Source organism: Anoplophora glabripennis, unplaced genomic scaffold (assembly GCF_000390285.2).
Source record: "Anoplophora glabripennis isolate ALB-LARVAE unplaced genomic scaffold, Agla_2.0 scaffold1, whole genome shotgun sequence".
NCBI classification, from domain to species: Eukaryota; Metazoa; Arthropoda; class Insecta; order Coleoptera; family Cerambycidae; genus Anoplophora; species Anoplophora glabripennis.
The window spans coordinates 2,362,820-2,381,229 of NW_019417028.1; the positions used below are offsets into that span (position 1 = coordinate 2,362,820).

Sequence of the window (18,410 nt, forward strand, 5' to 3'; positions counted from 1 at the left end):
TTTGGTACTAGCTACAAAAAAAACTATTGTAAACACTATCGCAACGACGATTGTAAAATCGGATTAAAAAAAAATTAATACCCTTAAAAATACAAAAGCTAATAAAAGGATATACGTTTAGAAAAAAATACGTATTTTCACTCTAATACTGCATATTAAATAACTGTATTACATTTTCAAGCACCTACAAATGCGTTTAATCCCGTTTCCATTCTTCTAATGCCATAAATTTTTCATTCCCTTCATCCCAACAGCCCTACATTAAACCAATTTCGCTTTGCAGAATGTTATAATCTTTCATAATCCGAACACAGACGTGTTATAAACGTTCCTTGATAAAGATCCTAATAGGAATTTAAGGCTTACCGTAATCTACTTTAAAACTTGCGATTCTAGTCGCGTTTTAGTCGATAAATTTACTATAAAGCGAGGAATTCCTATGATTATATATAGCGGATTATAATCGCGAAGTTCAGGCTCTGGGACGAGGATAATTTAGGACGGAATAAAAATTATTCTCGTCGGTTATTGAATTCGATTTCCTTTTTGGCAGTATCGTTATTTGACGTAGGGAAATTGAATATGAAAATGTAACTTCTTCAAGATGGATGTCACACTGAATATTTTGTTGAGGAATGTTTTATAAAGCTTCATAGTGAACTCTAGGAACTGGAAATGTTACAAATATTAGGAACTAACTGACCTATATATTTATTTCCAGTGAACTTGAATACGCTGTTCCTTCAGTTTTGTTTCTCGGAAGCAATATGTTCAGTAAAATTGAAACGATCAGCAAAATAATTGAAATACTAAGAATGTTTTCACAAGATGGCATAAAGTGTAACACAAAACCAAAGATCTACCTTACATTGAACATTTTACACCTATATTTCTATTGAATTTCACTACCGTTTATTTTTCCTCTCGTATCAGCATCTGTAGTGAGCGACATGTCCCTTTACTATTTTTCTTCATGATTTTCTGAACTCTCCCTTTTATCCTCCTCTATTTCTTCAGTTTTTACGCTGTTTTCAAATTAACATTATTCACTCTTTTTGCACATTCTGTTCATCTCAACCATTGCGTTATATCCTAGTTTCTATCGATGATACTCTTCCGATTTCAGTGTCTTCCAATAAATTTTGTCGTCTTCATATTCTTCGTATAGGGTTTCATTATTTGCTGCTCCTTATTTCCATTGTTTCGCAATAATTTTGGAAACAAAATCTTTTTAAAACTTCGTATATTCCTCGCTATCTAATAATTCTAAAATTTTGAAAGCACTACCAATGCTTTTTCGATGTAAGAGTTGTATGATTTTGGTTGTTCAATTCACTCCTAAGGACAGTATTACCATCGGTAATAAATTTAAACATTTTAACTTTCAGCATATTGTGCAAGATTCAATTCTAAAACTTTTTTCCTCTTCAATATTCTTCCAAAATGCATAGGTTCCAAGATAAAAGCAAAAAACTCAGATAAAATAGGATGATTTAAAATTTTTCAAACATATTTGTAATTTTGAAAATGTTCCGGACCTCGGCCAGATCTAGGGATCTACACCTTTATTATGCGAGTTGTACTGAAGGTAATCCAGAAAAATTTGCTTGCCCCCTCTCACATTCACCTCAAAACAGATCCGCCCTGGTCTATTAGTATTCCTCAATTCTGCTGAATCGAAGTAATTTTGTAGAAAAGTTTTTTTCACAGTTTTGTAATTGTCCCACTTTCTAACAATCTGCTTAGAAGTTGCCACCTATTGCTTTATTGCAAGCAAACAGCTGTAACAGTATATTAAACTTGCTTGTTAACAATGAAATTATCACTATTCCTCTGAGAAGCGTTTAACACTTGTTAATCTTATTGGATCGAAGTAATTTTGTAGAAAAATACCTTCAGCAATTCTGTTCCCCTTCTTGTATATCCTAGGTTTAAAAATCGCTACCTTTTGTGAAAGAGGGCTTTGGCTCTTCCGTACTCAACAGTGTAATTACCATTATTCTTCTCTTCACCAGTCTCCATTCAGTTAATTCTGTGGAAGGTTTTGTGACTGTCACTTTTCAATAATACACACACTTAAAAAAATTTAGACTTCAACACCTTGTCCTCTAGTTATATCAAGCAAACAAATGTGACAGACTGTTTTAGCTGTTCAAATCACAGCAAATATAAAATCGTCAGTTTTCACTTTACATCATACATCCTAATTCTATTGAATCCAAGTATTTTTTATAAATATTTCTTTCAGTTTTCACTTATTCCTCTTCTCTTCACGAATTCTGTTGGATCGAAGCAATTTTCTAAAAACATACCTTCCAAAATTCTGTAATTTTCTCACTAGTTTAGCTATTTTTATAATTTGGAAGATTGTTCTGGCTTTCAAACTCGGTCCTCACTAGCGAAACAAACTTTATTTACAAAAATAATTCAGGGATCACTATAATCCTGGAACATTGCGATTCTAGGCGCGTCGTGATCGATAGGTTCAAGACAAAATTAGGGATTTCGTTAGAGATACAGGATAGGAGGCTGTAATCTTAAGTAGGGCGGTATGGTACCCATTACGGATATGTTTGTAAGGCGTCTTGAGGCCGATATCTGTTTTCTTACTGGAACGTTTCTAATGTTGTTAGCGTGAAATGGACCAATCCCAACAAGATTAATCGATTTATGCCACCCTGACCCGGCTGCCTTTTTGGAGTGCGGAAATTTTACGTTCAAGAGGAATCGACACTGAAGGCTATATTTTAGGACTGTCGGTAACATTTCCCCTGCTTGAATCTAGAACAATCTTGTTTTAAATTTACTACACTGACAAAAATTGTGGAAGTTTACGTATATTTTTTTACATATTTCCAATGTTTTTCATACACAAAATGTAAATGAGGTGAACATGCATAATATTTTACGCAAAATTGCGCGTTTGGGGGTATTTTTTTGTTTCTTAGTCCAGTCACTGAATCATTTTGGTTACCAATTTTTTCAGATGGAATGGATTGACGTGAAATTTGAACTGTAGCTAGGGAATAGCCTAAGAAACAAAAGTTATATAGTGCCGATGTGTGCTTTTACCCTACGGGTGGATGCCACCCCTTCTGGGGGATGGGAATTTTTTTATTAAAAATAACCTCACGATTCGATAGAGGGACGAATTCTAAGTAAACCATGTTCTACAAGAATTTTTTGTACAGTCAATACTTTTTGAGTTATTTGCGCCTAAACATGCTCGTTTTTAGCCCAAAAAATGCATGTTTTTGAGCCATTTTTCACGAATATCTCAAAAACAACAAGTTTTATCAAAAAAATGATCACAAGCAAAAATGAAGGTAATTAAATAGCAAAGAGATTGCTTTTTCAAGTTTTGTAGGTGGTATAGAACCCGAGTTATGACTCCCAGAAGTTGAAGTCAATTTCGAAGATAGCTTTAATCGAAAAATTCAACGTTCTGTAGCGGAAAGATTAAAGCTTTTTCGAGGAAAACTTATAATTTATTAAAGTTCTTGAAAAGACCATTAAATTGAGTGGTGGTAAAAGTCGTTAGCGTGAAAACTAATGAAGTTAGGATGAAAATAAAATGATTGTCTAGATTTTTGAGAGAAAAAAATTAGTATTAAAATTAATGGCTTGACGAAAAAAAAAATAAACGTATTTCTTCTGCAATTTACTTTATTTATGTATTAACAGTAGATTCTGGGAATTTTAACGATTTTAGAAGACTAAATTAAAAAAATATTTCATTTACTTCTGAATAAAATTTTTCTATTTTTTAAAAAATCGTCTTTTTTCAAAATATTTCAAAAACTAACAAAGCTATAAAAAAATGATAGAATAAGAAATTGTAGGTTTTTTCTTACTGGACAATTTGCTTTAAAATTTTTGTAGGACAAAATTTGAACGAGTCAATTTCATAATAATTTAAACAAAAAATAATAATAATTTTCCTTTCCTTTCTTTTACATTTAAAGGATTAATTTTTATTTAATTTAATTTTTTATTATTATTATTTCTTTATTAAAATTAGATTAAATTTAAACAAATATTTTTTTTGTTTAAATTACTATGAAATTGACCAAAGTGGGATTAATTCAAGAGCGATTTTCTCAGAAACCGTTAAAGATAACGATTTGAAACAAGAGTACCTTTTTAACGTAAAACAGTTCGGGAAAACGGAATTTGCTGTCCAATTTGTTAAAAAGTCAAATATGAAAAAGTTACACACGCAAAGTACCAAGGGCCCCCCCGTACCCACCCCAATGGACCTTGTGGAAATAAATGGATTAGTCCATCAAATTGCTCATCAAAATTTAGCTGTGTCTACCAAAATTCATTCATTTATCACAACGCGATTGNCTGATTTGAGTAAGTATTTTAATAATATACATACACACACGTATCCATTTATAAAGTATATACAAATTTTTTATTTGATATTAATTTAATAAAAAAGTATTAAGAATAAATTCAATAAAATTAAAAAAAAAATAATTATATCATCACACACATACAATTTTTAGGAAATATTTTTATAAGGGGTAGGGTTTTTTATGAGGGGTAGGTCTTCTATAAGGTTTTTTTGGGTGGCTGAAAAGTTGCAATATACCATAGATTATTTGAAAACTAATAAAAAGTTTATAATTCAACATATGCAACATATTAAAACATCTCAATCTTTCAATAATATTTTTTTGTTTAGTTTATTATAAGAGATGGTTGCAACTTTGTAATGAGTCGTAAGCTTTATAATGAATAACAAAAGAAATGTAATACATTGTGAATGCACCAAAAGAATATTTTAAACTGTTAAAAACTCTTTTTTTCTATTTTTTTGGCCATAGAAGGGTAGTTTTTAGGAATTTTTAAGGGTTGAAAAGTAATGAAATTTCATAAATTACATTAAAAAACATGAAAGGAACTTTATCCAACATATTTGAACATGAATTGAATCTTTAAAATACGTAAATCTGCGATTTTCGCATTTTTTTCGTACAAGGGTAGTTTTCACCCCCAAATAGNATTTTTAAGGGTTGAAAAGTAATGAAATTTCATAAATTACATTAAAAAACATGAAAGGAACTTTATCCAACATATTTGAACATGAATTGAATCTTTAAAATACGTAAATCTGCGATTTTCGCATTTTTTTCGTACAAGGGTAGTTTTCACCGCCAAATAGAAAAAAGCACACATCTAGACAATACAACTTTTGAAGTGGGGGGGGGGTCGGATGAGCTTGTATGCAAATTTTCAGGAAAATTCAGCTATCCGAAAAAATTGGGAGCTTTTATATTATTTTCGCCTTCAGTGACTGGACTATAAAAAGACCATTCTCATATTCGTAATAATTGATGTAAACCTCACTTTTTAGATAAATGTGCTCCTGGAGATCGGGTCGAGTCGATCTTGCAGGCCATATTGTACAGCCAGTTCAGGAAATAAATCGAACTGGAAAATATCTTAAAGGAAGCTAAATCTCGGTGAAATATGAGTCAGACAGGATGGCCCTATGGTTCACAAATCTCGCGAAAGTACTTTGAGGTTTTAAGATGCCGTTTTCCGAGGGTAGTTTATTTTCAAATTTTCGCTTGGAAGATCGGCGGATCTTGTGGCATACAATAATTTTTCGACCAGTAGTTTTATACAGCCTGGTACAAAAATGTAATCGTTGGACTCTTCTTACGTCATTTTTCAAAAATATTATGCAAACTTTAAACAAATATTTTTGGAACAATGTTGTTTTTCCTTACGAAATCTGTGATTGTTTTTGGGGGATCTCGTAAAATGTTCTAACTTTAAGTGTCCCATTGTGTGATATCGCTTATGGAAATTGGATTACCAGTACTTACCTTAAATTAATATTCATCTGCAACAGCAATCACAATATGATCAAAGTCCGTTACTTAATAATTTGTAAGAAAAAAACTGCTGCGGATGGTCTCAAAATAAGTCTATTTAGACAACTCAGATCGAAGAGTATAAGTGACGTCAAAAGGCGAGCCATTGATGTTTATGTTGTGTAAGTAAATATTGGCCCTTCTGATTTAGAAAATTTACCAAACCCCTAATTTATCTTGGGGCAAGGGTCTTTAGCGAATATACGGCTTTAACCCTCCTCCAGAGGCATCCACAGAATTCCACTAATTTTGCGACTAAGTAAAGTAAATTGCTATGGAATCTGGCGTAGATCGAAACAGAGCATCCATCTTCAAAGGCTGAAGTTACCGATTTAGGTAAGTTCCAAATTGTAGGTGATATATATATATATCTAATGATGTTTTGTAAAAATATTCATTGTTATTGCTGTTTTATTAATACATAAGCTGACGTACATCTATTACTTTTGTTGTCATTGTCGAAATATAGTAAATTTATGTCTTATTTAAAATATAATAATGAAAAAAAAAACGACAAACAACACAAATAAAAAGAACAATGAAAAACTAGCAAATAATATAAACTATATAAGGCTATTTGTATAATATGAGTCGAACAACAAAAATGTATCGGTATTATTTTCCCATTGTATTTGCAAATATGTAATTTAATTCACCGGTGATGCAACAAGGATTTCTGCTGCGGGTAGACTGGAAACGTATTACTGGGGGTGGTGGTATTTTGATTTGAATGATATTTAATACATCTAAAGAGTTCAGGATATTATGGAGAATCTTATACAAGAATACGATTGAGAAACAGATCTTCTTTTACGTAGGATATGAATATTGAAACGTCAAGTAATAAATCCCGTGGAAAATCCTGAGGGGGATATATACCATCTAGTATATATAGATTTGATATACCCAAACTGAATTCTTTCCAAGGTTGCAATTTGATTAGCATAAATTGGACTCCAGACTACCGATGCGTAATGTAATTTAAATCGAATAAGAAAGAGAATGTACAGCAGGTGTAGCGTATCGTTGACAGAATCTTTGGATTTTGGATATTTATTTCGTTGTAACTTAAATTCTTGAACACAGATGTCTATATATTTATATTGTACAATCAATAACGCAGAATGTGAATGTAATGATATTGCACTTGGACATATTTATATTAAACTGATATTTTGACACCACCGACTAATAATGGGAAGTGCATTCTGTAATCACCAACAGTATTTATTTCACATGGTCTTCTATGGTTTTGTAAACAAAACAAAAAGTAAGGGTCCGAATATACAACCTTGAGGCACGCCAGATATTCTATGAAACATGTGAGGCTTGAAACCAAGACATTGAACAAACTTACTTATTTTGTAAGTATGACTGAAAAAGCTTAAATAGAGAATCAAACAGGCCAAACCTATCTAGTTTGTTCAATAATGATGATCATGTTTGTGGAAAGCCTCAATGAGGTCAGTACAAATAACAACAACCTGGCTCATTTTGTTGAGTTTTTCATAAATGAATTACGTTTTCTGGACGAGGTTAGTAATAGTAGATCTGCCTTTAATAACACCGTTTTGCTCATACGACACAGTCTAGACAAGGAAGCTCAGATAATTCTAATCGGCCTATAATTACCTAAAACCTTTTTCTAAGCAATTATTGTTATTTACGTATATTTGGCAGTAGCTTTTATAAATGAAATGTACGAAATAAAATCCCTGTGAGCCTATCAGCGGTAACGCTGAAATATGCTAAAATTAATACTTGTAAAAAGTCGATATAAGTTCACAGCAATGCGACAGATATACCAAATAACTCAATTTCTGTTGTAATCATTTACTTTTAAACTAGCGAGTCATCTAATTATTTTTTTTTAAACCCTGTATACGTTCGTGAACTTAATGTTAAGTAACGTTTTATTTTACTAATAGAAAATTTGGCAGGAAATACAATATACAAAATAAAATCAATTTGAATGTTTCGGAAGTAAAGTTCATTGAAATATGCCCAATTTGGTGTTTATGAAAAATCAATATATGTAAAATAGACAGTAATGCGACAGTAGCGACATACTGTGATATAATTTCGAGTGACTTAATTTGTGAACATCCACAATTTTTTAAACCACAAAAACCGCAACAGTGTTAATCAAAACTTTTGTGACATTTTCTGGACAAATTTTTATCTTCTTTAGATTATAAGTTAGTTAACAATAATTATTCATTTTTATGTCTAGTATCACACAACGTAAATACTAAAGTAATAATAATATTTTACATTTATACCGGTATATGGTAAAAAGTAAAGATATTTTTAAGTTGCGATTTCTTGATTCATTTTAAAAAGAAAACTTTGGATGAACCTATGTGGCAAACAGCTTAGTTTTCTAAATACAGAGTGTTACACATTGCAAGAAATATTAAATTTACGCTTTCTCTGATGATGTTTGACAAGGACTAATGAAATTTTGGCAAGTGACAACTATTTGACTCAAAGGCAAAAATTTATTGAAGTTGCACACAAATTATGTCAACCAGTAGCGGAGATATTATGAGACAGTGCCACTAGGAACCCCAGAATTTCGATTTAGGGAAATTGATTCATAATTGCTTTTTTAACACTTTGATATACAAATCTTCTGTTTTCAATCAATTCAGTCTCAATCCGGTTTAAAATAACAAATATGCAAATAATTGCCCTAAAACAAACACTCCTTTCGTTCCACTGCAAAACATTATGTAAACGCTACAATCACTTTTAATTACGAAAACAAAATGCTTCAATTTGCACAAGTGGGAGATATGTAAAATGAGAATTTTTTAGAACAGCAATTTCGAGGTAAATGTATTTTTTAGCTTATTATGGAGAGTGCTTACGCCCACATATTATTTGGCCAGTTAAAACTTACATAAAAACGAAAATTGGTCATAGGACAGGATATTGCGATAAGAACTTTCTGAAAATGTCACCTTATATGACCAAAAGCATAAATAACGGTCTCATTAATTTTTTATATACTTACATAATATACATAAAAAATATCTAACGAAAAATAAAGACATAATAAAGCTAAGAATTTGCTAAAGTAGATGCCCTTTAGAAATGAATTTTATGTCAGTGTTTAAAGTAGATCCTAGCTTTCAAATCATGATCAACAAATTTCAATATATTAAAGGAAAATGCTTCATTTGTGGGTAATAGTCGACTCCAATTTTTACTTTTGCGTTTGTACATTTTTTTCCGCGAAAAACATTTATAAACCGCCTATTACGATTATATCCAATTAGAAGAACACAATGGACCGATTTGCATGAATGGGAAGTATATCCTTTTCATATCCAGCGGTTTTAATGGATGTAAATGTATTTAAAGCTTATTTGCGCTGGAAGCTGGAACTCGAAAAGTAATCTGAATTTACAACTGCATATTTCGCCTTACGGGATTGCATATACATATCTGACTAAAAGGAAAAAGTCGTTTAATATCCTATATATTTCATCCACCCGATTTGCTATTTTATTGTCAATATGAAATATGAGCTAACACAAGCACAAGTTTGTCCAAATTATATTTTAAAAATAATAACAAATATTTAATTGGATCTTATTCACAAGAGTCTTAGAACCCCTACAAGAAGAATCGAAATTAACGCCAGAGCGGTTCTGGGGGTTCTGATAGCGAATTCGTCCCTATAGAGTCTAGCCCGAGAACAACAAAAACTAATTGGAAATGAAATTGGGAAATAGCTGGTATTTAAAAAAAGGAAGTATATAAAAAATATACAAATTCTTTTGAAATAAGAATATATTCTAATTTCTACAATTGCCAAATGTAAAACTCGTTTGAAAACATCTTAAACTTTTAACATCAGATTTGAACCCGTTCAGGGATTGTTGATATAAAATAACACTCTTTCCTGAAGTTTAACAAAAGTTGACAGGTTTGAGCACCAAATCAAATTCGGCCATACAATCTACCTTATACACTGAAAGCAATATGAGCACCGTAGATTTCTAGTGCATCATTCGGATTTAACTTTTACGTACGTGCCATATAATGCATCGCCTTTATAGCAATGCGACACTGAAGCATTCGACACAGTACTTGACTTTTATTTTAGTTCGCCAGCTTAAGGAGTTTTATCTTTCCATGCTAGGCGGGAATAAGGGTTTTATGGTTGAAATACCTGTATCTCATTACAATGTAGGCCGTCTCGTTTCTGTAATTACTTTTAAAACGGGATGACCTAGAAAAATTATTAAATTGTACCAGAACTAGAAAGTAATGGTGAAAAAAGGTTTTTAACTGTTTATCTTGGTACTTATTAAGCAAATTCAAACAAATCCTATCAAATCAAGTCAAAAACGATATCAAAAAACTCATTAAACTGTTAGTGAAAAATAATTGTCCAAAATAAAATGAAATGTTTCAATAGTTTAGAAAAACACATAGCCGATATGTTTACATTTTCAAATAATGCAGTCATTCAGAGGAACATCCGAGGGAACATCCTATATTCTTGCTTTTACTTTTGACAAAGTTTGATCACGTGAAAAACAGCTGCTACAAAGAGATCTGTTTGTTTCCATATTCCATAAATTTAATAGAAAGTTAATACAGGCATAGGCCAATTCACTTGTTTCTCAAAATTAAAAATATTTAATATTTGTTGTTGTTAATGAACAAAGGAGGGTACTTTGGGGGATGTTCGTAAGTAACATGGTTTAGACATCAAAGGTACCATTTTAAATTCAATTAATACCACTTACTTAGATGTAGTTTACAAAGAAAAATAGTAATCAAAAGGCCTTAAAAGCTTCTGCTAACATTTATCAGGCACAACAAACTATGTGTAGCTAATATGCTTTGTCTTCAAGATATAAAATAATTTATATATTTCAGATCTAGTTTAAAAGAATATTATCAACGAAAATATAATTAAATACATATAGCGATTTTTCATAAGTTCGTTGTTATTGTATTTAAAATAGTTGCATCGACAAGGTTTCTCTTTAACAGTTTTAAGGAGAGTTTTATATGCATTTATTTTTTTTTTTACTAAAATACACGTATGTTATACAAGAATTTTTTTAAGAAAATATATAGAACCAACAACAAGAACCGAAATGAACATCAGAGCAGAGCAGAGAGTTCTGATAGCGGGCACGTGCCTACAGAGCCTAGCCCAAGAACAACAAGGGCAGGCGAAAGCTAAAGCAGTACACTGTAAGTCTAATAAAATTTAAAAAATTTGTAGCTCTTCCAATAATATGCAAATGTAGTATATGTATATCAAATAAAAGGGATTTTCAAGAAATAAATATATACAGCAAATACTCTTATTCATCTTAGCTGTTCAAATATTTAGCATTTTCATTTACATAAATGCCTTATTAATCCCAAAGAAATTTTCAATTCGCCAAATAGAAATAAATGATTTAATTGGCTTTAATAAATTTTATTTCTCCCCCAATAAATCGATTCCTCAATGTGCACAATGCATGAACAATTTAAATCCTTACTCAAAAATCATTGTACGCTACTGTAACAAACACTTTGTCATTTCCAAAATGCAAATTTTATTTTGGACGAAAGTAATCCCTGAAGAAATTTGATTTGCAAAAGTAGGACATCTAGCTCCAGCTTACCCTGTATTTTAAATCCCTGCACTACCTTCCACATGAAAAACAACCCGATCCACCGCCCCTGTGCGTCGCGTCCAAGATAAGGAAATCCAATATCGTCCTAACTACCGGACATTTCGACACATAATAAAATAACTCGAGAAGGTCGCCTGGCCGTCGGAATTGCAGCCACATTTCTTACCGTCTACCTGAAGCCTCGAGGGGCGGCTCGATATTGTGGAGGTGCGGGCTGGTTACGTGCCGGGAAATCTGTGGAAATTACTCGAGCCACCTTATCGATAAATTTAGTTGACGGGAACGGGATGAAAAGATAACTCCTGGAATAGTTAGGTACACAAGGAACTCGGGACAGAGTGTTGCGGTAATGGAAAATAAAGCTGGTTGATGGTGTTCTAGATAAGCGAAGAACGTATTTGACGCAGATTTTGGGTGATCTTATCAAAGATAAATTCTGAAAAATTACGTCCTGACAAGGAAACAGTCATCCTGAAAATAGTGAGTAATATTTGTTACTATAGGCCTAGATATTTGCTGGGAAGTTTTGGAATAGTATGTAGATTATATTACAAGTGAGTGAAACAAACCATTGCTTTTTAGAAATAAGAAAAACTAAAAGTTTTTTTGGCAAAACCGATTTATTATATTCAAGATAGATGTAAAATGCGAGTTTTAGTAAAAAAAAATCGGCCACAAGTGTCGACCGATGAGATGGCGTCCAACAAATGCCAGCTTCCGTCCAATTCACAAAAACACATAGAGCGGTCTTTCACGATTTTGAGTTATGGTTTTGGCATTAACCAAATAGAGCATTAACCCAATATGGAAAAAACGTAAGTTTGCGACCACAGAAAACAACCGATCGATTGTTTCTCAACTGCCGACAAGGGAAATGTACCGTCCAATCTGTAGACATCCACACTTTCGGAAAAATACTTACAACTACTTACTTACTTGCTCGATTCCTCTAGTAGAAAATGCAGAAATATACAGGGCGATCCACAACTTATCCAAAAAAAATTTGGGAATAGATGCAACATGAGAAATGGATCGTAAAAATTTTTTTTCTAAAATTCTTATAGTTTCCGAGTAGTAGTAAGTTGTAGTACTTTCAAGCATTACATCGCTGGACAACTGTTATTCACAAAATGCGTGGAGAGCCACGTGGCCTCAGCGACTCCGAATACTGAAATACGATTTTACAATCGTCGTTGCGATAGTGTTTACAATAGTTTTTAAGTAGTTAGTGTCAAAAATGGCTTGCGTTTGGAGTTGATTAATATCGTTTTAATTTATGGTGAAGCAGGACAACATTTGTATTATGGTGAAGCATTTGTGTTATGGCGAAGCAAGACAACATTTGTATTAGTTCGTAGAAACTGAGTAAGACGGACCCAAATGTGTTTACACGCCGGTGGACAAAATTTTGAACGGTTGTAACATCAGATATGTCAAATTATTTTATTATTTAAAACCACAAATTAATTTAATTAATTAATAATAAGAATAGCGGGAAAAGCAGTTGAATTTGCGAATATAAAATAAGTGCTATAAAATTCTATTTATTTCTTTCCCTGCGAAATTCTTTCAAGTTTTTGTCCATTTTCATTACACTTTGCCGCCATGCCGGTTGCATTGCGCGAGGTCAGGTTTTACAGTGGACCCGTTTCCAGTGACGTGCAGAAGTGTATTTTTCATCATTTCGAATTGCTCTTTTTGATTTTTTCTTTACAAAATTATACTTGTACATTCAAAAATTTTATTTTAATAATTTCTGAATCACGCTTTATATCGATCACTAATTTCGCAAATCAGCAGCTCTCTATGTATGTGAAAGACACCCTGTTGCGGAATTTGGGCATATTTTTCCGAACCACACGCTGTCAAAATGCTGACGGAACTAAAATTTCAGCCTACGAATGTAAATGTCTTTAAATATGCATTTATACACCCCAATCTTTGCTCCTCCACAGGAATTACATTCTGTTTTACTAGTTTATATAATCCACTGATTTAGCAGTCTCGTTGCGTCCGCTTCCCATAGTAGATTGGATAACGGTGCACGTTGGATTAGCAAATTTCAGAACGTATAAATTTCCAGATAACGATAGCATTAACCACGTACTTACGATACACTATATGCGATTTTCATGGTTTATTATTAAATCGCTAATGGATTCTGTAACGGTGCCAAATTCGGGACAACTTTACAGCCTTGGGCGTTATCTCATTCCTCCGTACACTTCGCGAAATAACGTTATTAATGGTCGATTTTTTACTACACAAAGGGGGTTAGTAAGAAAACTAATGGACTTTGTTGTTGTGAACGGGGTGTCGCAGCAGACTGCGCATCATTTTGGGTCTGTAGAGACCCTTCACTACCCGCCAACTTGTGTAAAAAATAATGGTGAAATGATTCTATATAAAGTACAAATAAGTCTTAAATATATGTTTAAATCGTCCACAAACAGCAGTGAGATGATTTTAAAGCAGAATTAAGATCGTTAATAAAAATTACGATAAAAGTGGGCCAAGACTTGAACCTTGAGAAACACCAGAAACAGTATTATAATTATTGAATGTATGACCGCTATATTCTACAAAACGTCATATATTTAATAAATATTATTCAGATATTATTCTCAAGTTATCGGGAAATCCGAATGATCTAGGTTTAGAAATTAAAAGAGTGGCCATTTCGCCACAAATCCATGTTGATTAACAGGAATAATTTTGCCCGAATTATCTCAAAAAGCTTAGGAAATATATTTAGGATAGATATTAGTCTATAAATAATTGTTTGCACAAGAAGGATCGCCAATCGTAGGAATATCTATACAACACAAATTTTATTTTCTGCGTCAGGATTGCCCAAACTTCATTCGTCGAAGAGAGCTCAACAAAAAGATAACAGGTCGCATTGAAAAACAACTACTTTCCGTAAAAAATAAGTCACTCTCATGTCACAAAGTGCAAATAGAAGCAGTTATAAATGTCTCCTGAGGCGAATTTTAATTCTAACCTGTTTTAGGGGCACTTTTAGCAACCGACTAGTGCGTTTGGCTGCCATCCAAGCACTCTAGGTTCGATTTCTAGATGGGCCAAATGGCAACAGAATATTTATTCCGTACTTTTCCTTCAAATGGAAATGACCGGAACCATCACTGGAGGTGTTCGAACGTCGACTTCTATCGCATTATTTACAATCAAATACAATAAATTAAGCGAATTTATTGTTAACAACAGATTTTCAATAAATTTTAGAATTTCAAAACAACTCTTTCCGAGCATATGATCGCCAAAAGAGTTGGTCATCCTCAATTTAGAAGTATAGAAGTAGAAAACCAAAACCGAATCCTTAAAATCACGTAACTGGTGATATGTTGGTATATATTTCCATAAAATGACGGATACCAAAATCTTTTTTTACACTGGCAATTACCTATGTAAAACTAGTAAAGTTAACTGTAGTACTTTCCGACAACTGAAATGTAATAATGAGTCATGAAACAAAATAGCCTTGAATAGGTGTTTACATGACTGAAAACTCAGTTTTGCGTTTCATAAAAAAGCAACAAAGCTTGTTATTAAATGCGGATTAATTAACGTTGATGGAAAAACGGGGTTCAAAAATAACACTTAATTTAAATAGCAGCTTTGATAGTTTGAAATGTTTATGAATTCCTCATACTGGCTTTATTCTCTCGCTCAACTTTTTGTCTCGAGTAGTCTCGCCTCGTCTCTTTTCCAACATCTTGTAGATATTTAGTCAAAGGATTCTCTGGACAAAACTTAAGATGCGAAGCGAAGTGTTATATTTATATTCTCTTGGATTTTTTTAGAGATTCATCTCGATACAATTTATAAAATCGAATGTGTTTCTCGTCGAGTAGTCTCGGCGAAAAGTCTCGGCGAGAAGTCTCGGCGAAAAGTCTCGGCGAAAAGTCTCAGCGAAAAGTCTCGGCGAAAAGTCTCGGCGAAAAGTATCGTCGAAAAGTATCGGCGAAAAGGTCTCAGCGACGGTGCGAAGCCGACTTAAGATATTTACGGACAATGCGGACACTTTCAATAAAAGTTAATCACCTTACGCAGAACCGAAGTCGATTCGATTTACGTTTCACCATTTGAACGTGAAATTAATTATCTCACATTGCTTCTGACGAGCCGCGTCGCCCGTGCATTAGGCGTTACGTCCTATCTGAAATAATTTTCGTCGTGTGAAAAGTTTGAAATAACTTGGCGAGGCGAAAACAGTAAAATGCTTTTAGTACCCGACCGCTCATTTTGTTCTTGCTGGGTGTGGGGGGAGGTTGGAGTATATTTGAATTTGCGCTCAAAGCGGGTTATACGTCCCCCTCGGAGATGATTGAACAACGCGGATAAAGCGCTTTTTACGCAGCTACTGATAGAAAGCCGATACGCTGCCGTGCGACAAACTTTGTTTATACTCGGTTTTTGTTATTTGTTATTTGGCGACAGAACTTTTGCTAATCGATAAACACAAGCGGTGTTTCAATTAAAATATTTCCTTTTTTCGTTTCTTTCCAGGTAAAAAAATGATACCTTTACTATTGTGTCTGTAATTATTATTTATTTGTGTCATCAACTACTTTTTTTTGTTTGGTTGGGTATTTTTTTGCGACACTGAAAAGAAAGAAATGAATAAATAAGACGCAAGATCAGAGGACGATAAAATCCTGTTTTTAATGGCACCTTTTCATGTAAATCATATAAAAATATATTTCCCTATAAAATTTTGTGCAGGTACTTTAGCATACATTTTAAATGAATAGTAGATAGGGTTAACTACAATGTCAGAAGTCCTTGCCCAAAATAAGAAAGTAGAAGGACTTTATGGGTAATAAAACGAAAAGATAAAATTTTTGTAGCTTTATAATATAAAAGAGGACTTTTTATAGAGGTGGCTTTAAAGTGAGATGCGGGAGTACCTATTATAATGTCTCTACGATATTATATAGATTTTAAGAAAAACTCTTTATTCTACAGTTGATTTAAAAGTAACAGAACGGCATTTACGTTTGGTTAATAAAATTTTTGTGAGAATTTATAAAATCATAAAAAAACATCACCATATAAAACTTGAGAATACTCCGAGCTCATAGTCCGACATGGGGTTAACCGAAATTGATATAGATGACGGAGCCGCTCACTAGGTGTGTGTTCTTGAAATTCTCAATTATTAAATTTATATACAACAAATGCATAAACCCATAAGGTGGACACCATATCTAGTTCTTGATCAGAGAATATTTTATACGACGGCTAAGTAATACTGCACGTGCACAAGATGCACAGGGTCGATTTACGTTTATGGTTAATTTTCTTAATTAAAGTTGTTCATTTTCGTGCTCTCTATCACCGTTTTCAAGCAACGTACTTATTTCAGAAACACTCTGCATATTAAATGATTGTAATGTATAAAACTTATAACCTATAATTTTGTTGTGTTTTATTTACACATGATTTTTTGCTGATGATGGCGTAATAGCCGAAACTAGTACGAAAGGAAAAAAAAGAAAAGGTTTGTGTTTATTTTAATGTTGTTATATGGTAAGTGTTTTCTACATTATTAAATAGAATTGAATTAAATGTAGACACGGTACATTGAAAATAAAGGAAAATAAACGCTACACTTCATTTAAATAAGTGTGTTTTTTCGCTTAAATTGAAGTAACGTGGCGCAAAGTGGTCTAAGATATAAATTATGTGTTAATAACGCGTGTTGGAACAAAACGTTTCATGTTTCCCGATATCTAATCAAATAGAAGAGCTATTACTTCGTTTATCTTTTCGTTAAATGTATACACAACCATTAAGTACTACTTGCTAGTAATTTCACTAAAAGAACTCCTGTCCACATATTGCATCTCGTTTTGTGTAGGAGAAAGGGTACACAGTAGTTTCAAATATTTTCGACTAATATATATCTACTGGTACTTTTTATTCAATTGGAATTCATATTTCAAGGAAAACTTTTTTGGGTGAAAAGAAACAGAACTTAAATCAAAGTTACCTACTTTAAAAGATGATCGGCATTATTTTTCCCACTTTTTTTATAACTCTTATTACTTTTCAATGAAATTTGATGTCTAGGAGTTCTTGAGATAGACACATTCTGAGAAATCGCACTTTATTTGTTACATGTAGCTAAAATTCACTGTTTTACAGAAAAATGGATTCTAATTTTTACTGCAGTTATGGACAGCAGAATATTTAGTGTTTTCTAGTCCAACTAAACTTCAGTTCATTGGTAAATTAAATATTATTTACGAATGTGACCAACTTACCCAAATTAAAAAAATCAGCACCTATTAGGATATAGTCCTGTGAATTTAATTCTGCAGTACTTCATTCAAAATACTTATTTCTACAAACTTTTCAACAGAGGTTATAAAATATGATTAAAGAAATTTGTTTTGTCCTTTTTTTTTTGATAATTTTTAATGTTAATGTATAAAAATTTGATTCAATATTTCTTGTCCAAAGATGAAAATATTGAAACATTTTGACACAATTTTTTTCTAAATATATTTTTTTGTTGTAGATTGTAATTATGTATGTACAAAAGCATGAAGATGCCTAGAAATTAGGAAATATGACAAATATATACAGCTTTGGTTTCCGCCTTTATTGCGTTTTTTGTTTTTTTTTTGTTTGTCAACATGGCAATGTCCCTGAGGCGAACACAGCTAAAATATCTAGAATTCTCCAGCACTTCCGGTTATACCGGAAGTCAACACCAACTTAGTTATTTTAAATGCTGTATGTCATGTAAAGCAAAGTAATTAATCAATTTTGTAATTAGTTTCTTCGATAATAATAATATCCAATCAATGTAACTGAAAACTGATTAATTAAT

At 32.4% G+C, this 18,410-nt stretch overlaps 1 protein-coding gene across 1 annotated transcript in view; it reads right to left on the reverse strand.

Moving 5' to 3' along the window:
* LOC108910349 (protein unc-13 homolog B) overlaps positions 1 to 18,410 on the reverse strand; it is a 465,101-nt gene that overhangs the window by 191,651 nt on the left and 255,040 nt on the right. The gene's annotated exons all lie outside the window — the stretch shown is intronic.